Source organism: Narcine bancroftii, chromosome 11 (assembly GCF_036971445.1).
Source record: "Narcine bancroftii isolate sNarBan1 chromosome 11, sNarBan1.hap1, whole genome shotgun sequence".
NCBI lineage: Eukaryota > Metazoa > Chordata > Chondrichthyes > Torpediniformes > Narcinidae > Narcine > Narcine bancroftii.
This window is the reverse complement of record NC_091479.1, coordinates 56308450-56314552: the sequence shown is the minus strand read 5'-3', so window position 1 is coordinate 56314552 and position 6103 is coordinate 56308450. Positions and strand designations below refer to the sequence as shown.

General features: G+C 52.1%; 1 long non-coding RNA gene across 2 annotated transcripts; it reads left to right on the top strand.

The window, feature by feature from the left end:
* Positions 1-304: 304 nt before the first annotated feature.
* Positions 305-6103, top strand: LOC138745462 (uncharacterized). Of its 2 annotated transcripts, XR_011346279.1 has the most exons (4): positions 305-392; positions 1523-1712; positions 2380-2457; positions 5595-6103. It is a non-coding gene; the product is annotated as an uncharacterized lncRNA (long non-coding RNA). The 2 variants fall into 2 exon arrangements; XR_011346278.1 differs by lacking the exon at positions 305-392 and having other exon boundaries at positions 1439-1712.

Sequence of the window (6103 nt, the reverse complement as noted above, 5' to 3'; positions counted from 1 at the left end):
TGTCAAGAAAATAGTCAACAAATGTGGCGGCAAAATGGGATCAAATATCTAGGAGTTAGAATAGATAACAACGAGTAATTTAGACCAGCTGATTTATTCTCCCCTTGCTTGGGGAAATTGAGGAGGATTTAAATGGTTGGATGTCCCTGCCCATTACACTAGGGGTGTCACAGAGAGGGGAGATGTCACAGAGGGGGGAGATGATGACACAGAGGGGGTGATGATGTCACTGCATGGGGCAGCCAAAGCTGAGTCGTGCCATGGCACAGCAACAAAAGAAAGATGTCTCTCCTGGAAGGGGATTCTGGCCCACGTGTCGGAGTAGGACGCTGTCTCATCCCAGGGACCCTCTGATCAACAGGGTTGTGTTTGGAAGCACCCTGCACCCATGGGTGAGATAAAGAGCCTGTTACATGCTCCCCTACTGGGACAGAGACTCCTCTGGCACCATCCTTTACCCAGTGTGGGCGGAGAGAATGGAGGCTACTTTTAATCCACTCTCCCCATCCTGAGTGCAGGGCACTTTATGAGGCAGCTGGAGGGGACTGGGGAGGGGAGAACAATGGCATGTGAGGGGATACAGGGATGGGGTCTGTAGGAGTGGAGGGGAGAACAAAGGAACGGGGTAGCACCACAGGCTAATGTCAAGGGAGATTGGATCAGAGATAGGGGACATAGGATTGAGCTGGGGGGATGGGGTGCGAGGGGACAGAAAGCACTGGGGAAACCATGGGGGTGGTGTTGGGTGGGGGATGAGAGTGTGGTAGAGGATTCGGGGCAGGGGAGAGTGTGAGGTGTCTGAGGGAGAAGAGAAGTTGCGAGGGGGATGGAAGGCAGACCTTTCAACAGAAATGGGACAGAGCTCCCCCTCCACCTGGAATGGGATCTGTCCACTGAGAGACACGACCGCTCCTCCACCCGCCACGCCCCCCCCCCTCCGTGGTTACAAGATCCCTTCCACCCTTGCATACACCCCCACACTCCCCCAACCGGGATAGGATTCTTTCCCCCAGTGGACCTGGATCAAGGTGCTAGAAAGTGTTTCTGCTGCGGCAGACCCAACAGAGTTGAGCGGTGAAGCGTGGGGCTCTCTCCGCACCACCTGCTCCCTCAGGTGACGAGGTCTCGCTTGCATCAAGGAAGATCACGGTGTTGCTGAGCTTCTGGGAATGTGGAGGGCTTCTGCTAAACCCGTGGTAGGGTTCAGAGTGGTTCATCTCCCCGGGACGTGCTGAAGGTCAAGGATGACCCGATCCTCTCATGGAGGGAGGGTTGTAAATAAAGTGAACGGCTGCGGAACTGGCCTCAGTCTGAGGAGAGTGATCAAAGAGGGACCTGGGGTGGCAATATTTCTACTGAGAGGCTGGAACGAACCACTAGAGGATCAATTCTGACATTTTGGAGACCCTTGGAAGGGAGGTAGAGGGAGGGGTAGAGACTAACTCGGACAACAAGGCTGGGCTGGGATAAATGACCTGTTGTGTACCCTCTGGGTGTGTAAATGCTGCTGCTTCTGCCCCAGAGGACATGGCAATAAGGCCACAACAGAGGTGGCCACACCGTGTCATGGACCCAACGTCCCCAAGGTGGTGTCCTGCACAGATGTTAAAATCATCGACAATGGATCTTTCGGTGTGGTGTACCAGGCAAGGCCGGTGGACTCCGGAGAGCTGATTGCCATCAAGAAGATCTTGCAAGACAAGAGATTCAAGGTGAGGGGGAGGAGCAGTTGTGTGGAAATGAAAAACCCTGATATTTAAATTTAGGGCCTACAGCACGTTCACAGGCCCTTGCGACACATGAGCCCGTTTCACACAATTACACCCAATTGACAAACAACACCCCAAACACATTTTTGAAGGGGGGTGGAAAGAGGAGCATCTGACAGAGACCAAAGCAGCCATGGGGTTTGGAAACAGAGAAAGTCACACAAACCCACAACAGCAGCCCCCCTCACCACACACAACCCCCCACCCCACACACACACACACACACTCACACACACACACACACACACACACACACACACACACACACACACACACACACACACACACACACACACACACACACACACACACACTCACCTGGCAAATATCAAAGATTTTCTGCAAATTCATTGTTTAGTAGAAGCTGGGAAAACAATCATAAAAACTGAAATGATACTTCATTGAACCCCCTGACGAGTCCCCACTCCAGCGACACGAAAAGTCCCCCCCACTGACTCTCGAAAAGTCCCCCACTTCGGCCTCCCTTGGAGTTCCCCACCTCTGACCTCTTGACAAATCTCCTCCCCGCCTCCCCCCTCAACTTGGACAAGTTGCCCGTCGGGGCCCCGACCCATCGCCCAGCCTTGCTGATGTTCTTCTCTCGCCATAGAACCGCAAACTGCAGATCGTGCGAAAGTTGGATCACACCATAATTGTCCCTCTTCTCAACTTCTCCTCTGTAGTCAAGGTAAGATCCACCTGCACCCACCCCACCCTCACTCTGATGCATATCATTTGCTGCTACCTTCCCCATTCCTTCAATCGATCTGTCTCGCTGCAGCCTCTCTTTTGCCTCCATCCTGCCCCTCTGACCAGTGCTGACTCTTTGACGTTGGCTGCCCTGCTCCTCACCCATTAACTCATGACCTCTTGCCATTTCAACTCCAGACAGCAGCAGCCAAGACCACAAGACAAGGTCGCCAAATTCGGCCACTCAGCCCCTCCAGTCTGTTTCCCCAATTCATTTCACGAATGTACTTTCCCCCATAACTCACTTTTGGCACCTTTTGGTGCGCTTCCAAATCAACGCCTGCTCTGAATCGTCCCAACAACTCAGCCTCCACATGTTCGACCCCAGCCAACACCCGACTGCAAACATTTCTCATCTCGAAACGTCAATGGTTTTTCTCCCCCGGTGAATCCTTGCCTCACGAGGGAGGGCGGTCAGAGCTGCACATTATGTGCAGTCTCACCAGAAGCCGAATGATGGGGCAGCGGACGGGTCCACTACGGCCTGTTGACGCTCTGCTCGCTGAGCCGTTGGATTCATGCCATGTTGTGTTGAGCAGTGGGGGCATCAGGCCTACAGAGAGCAGGAGGGGCTGGCACTCCTGTTGGGAGAGGCACGGGGTTTTGGAGGGTAAATCCAGCTGACATGTTTGTATTGTGTCCAAGAGGAAAACAGGTTTATTTGAATCTGGGTCTGGACTATGTTCCCAAGACGGTTCACTGCATGGTCCAGCACTTCAACAAGGCCAAGCAGCCCATTCCCATGATCTACATCAAGGTGGTTGTGGGTCTGGGTGGTCAAGTTGTCCACTGGGGCAAGCTTGGATGGTGGGGTTGGAGGATATGAAGGAGTTTACTGGCTGAGTCTCGCTGGGGACTGGATATCGATGAAGGGTGCATGAGGGTCTCAATGGGTATTGGTGAGGAGAGAAAGGGTAGTGAGGGGAGAGGGGTGGAGAGGATGATGAGGATGGATGTTGATTGGCAGGGAGGGGCCCTTCACCCACCTCCCCTTACCCTCAGGATATAGACCCGGCCAGTGTGGAGGCAGAGTGGGTCATGTTAAATCGTTGTGTTGCCAGATGTTCATGTACCAGCTGTAGCAGAGCATGGCCTACTTCCATCCTCAGGGGGTTTTCCATTGAGACATCAAGCCCCAGAAGATGCTGGTAGATCCCGAGATGGCCTTCTTATTGCTCCTTTATTTCGGCAGGTAGATCCACCCATGTCTGTCCGTTCACCACCTCAACGCGGTCCTGATCCCTCTCCACAACACGGCCTTGTCCCCTCCCCACCAGCTCTCACCCCTCCCCCACCAGCTCTCTCCCCTCCTCCCTCTCCCAACTTGCCACTTCCACAGCTTAATAACTTATTCTAAATAAGATTGTGGGGGCCTTAGATGGAATGAACAGCCAGAAACCTTTCCTAAAGTGTCAGGTGCAAATCTCAGAGAGCATCCGCTTCAGGTGAGGGGAGATTTTTTTTATGCAGAGAGTTGTGAGAGCTTTGAATGCGTCACCAGAGAAAGTGGTAGCGGTTGGTAGAATAGGTACATATAAAAGTCTCTGAGACGAGCATGTGGATGTAAGGGAACAGAATTTTTACATGATAGAGGAATTTGGGGATATGGCGAGAAGGCAGGGTAGGTCGAGTTTGGTCATAAATTAGATCAGCCATGATCGTATTGAATGGCGGAGCAGGCTCGATAGGCCATTTTTGTCCTATTCCTGTTCCCACTTCCTATGTTCCTATGGGTGTGGTACAGGTAAAGGTTGTGGAGAACATTTACAAAGGTCAGTACAGCCTTTATGGGCCAAAGGGCCTGTACTGGGCAGCAATGCTTGATGTTCTAATGGATGCGGAAGCTCTGGGAAGGGGTAAGGGAGGGACTCGCCAGGAAGTCTGCAGATTCTGGGGCCGAGGGCAATGCCCAAACATGCTGGGGAAACTCATGGATAGTTTTGTGAGGAGCAGGTCCTGCTTCACGAGTCAAATTGAGTTTTTCGAGGAGGTGTCAAAGGAAATAGATGAAGGTCAAGGTCTGTATTTGCTGCACGAGGATTTTAGTAAGGTGCTTGACAAGGTCACCACAGTGGCCTCATTCAGAATGTCCGGAGGCATGGGATCCATGGAGCCTTGGCTGTGTGGATTCAGAATTGGCTTGTCTGCAGAAAACAGAGGGTAGTAGTAGATGGAACAATGACTAGTGGCGCTCCAAAGGGATCTGCTCTGGGACCCCTGCTCTTTGTGATTTTTATGAATGATGATGGGAGTGGAAGGGTGGGTACGTCAGGGGATGACACAGAGGTAGAGATGTTGTAGACAGTGTAGAAGGTTGTCATAGGTCATCCAGTTTGCAGAGAAGTGACAGATGGAGTTCAATCCTGTAAATCAGATGTACTTAAATAAGCAACTGGTCCAGGTTTATTTCCAGAGTAATTTTCAAGGGCACGAATAACAGTTATTCCAAAGAAGGTTGGAGACCCATTAAAAGTAGCTTCATATAGACCAATATCTTCATTGAATGCGGATTACAAGAATGTGTGGGCAGAGCACTTGGTTAATGGCAGGATTATGAACAGTGTGCAGGACAGAGAAATATTTAGATCCTGCTCCATATATCACTCAAGGTTGCTGTGCAAATTGAGAGGGAGTTTAAGATGGTGTATTGTGTGCTGGCCTTCAGGAGTCAGGGGATTGAGTTCAAAAACCGAGAGGTATCGTTGCAGATGTATAAAATTCTCGTCAGACCACAATTGGAATATTGTGTGCATTCCTGGGGCGAGAATACCAGAGGACGTCTAAATAAGGTGAGCTGAGGGAAATTTAGGCAAGACGTGAGGGGCACATTTTATTCACACAGAATGTAGTGGGTGGCTGGAATGCATTGTCGGGGTAGTAGCGGAGGCTTGTCCAAAAAAGGCATGAAAAGGATTTTAATATGGACAGGAATTCAAGAAAAATGGAGAGTACTGGTGTGAGGGAGGGGAGGGTTCAGGGGTAGGGGGGATGATGGGGGAAGTGTTGGGACCCTCCAAAGTCATTGTGTTCAGGCCTCAGAGACAGTATCTCTATCACTCGTATTTCTCTTCCCAGGAGAAGGAGCGATCTCAGAGACAAGACACGAGTCCAGAAGAACCTCGCATCCCAGCTGAACAGAGGACGGACAACATCATGATGGCCTGAACCCCTCCCCGTCGTATCCCTCTGGCCCTGCCAACCCCATTCCCTGCCTCTTCCATGTCCCTTCACCCACTTCCCCTCTTCTCCTCTACCCCTCCTTCATCCCAACCCCCTCCCGCTCATCTTCCCCTTCCCCTGTCCTCACACCTATGCCCTAACCCCAGCCCTCCACTCTTCACCTCCCTCTTCCCCTCCGCCCTTCCCTTCCCCTTTCCCCCTCCCCTTCCCCTCCCCCATCCCCTCCCCTAACCCTCCCCCTTCCCCTCCCTTTCTCCTCCTCCCCTTCCCCTCCCCCTTCCCTTTCCCCTTCCTACCCCTAACCTAGGGGAAGGAGGGGGAGGGGAAGGGGGTAGGAGAAAGGGGGTAGTGGAAGGGGGTAAGGGTAGGGGTTGTGGTAAGGGGTAGGGTAGGGGGTAGTGGTA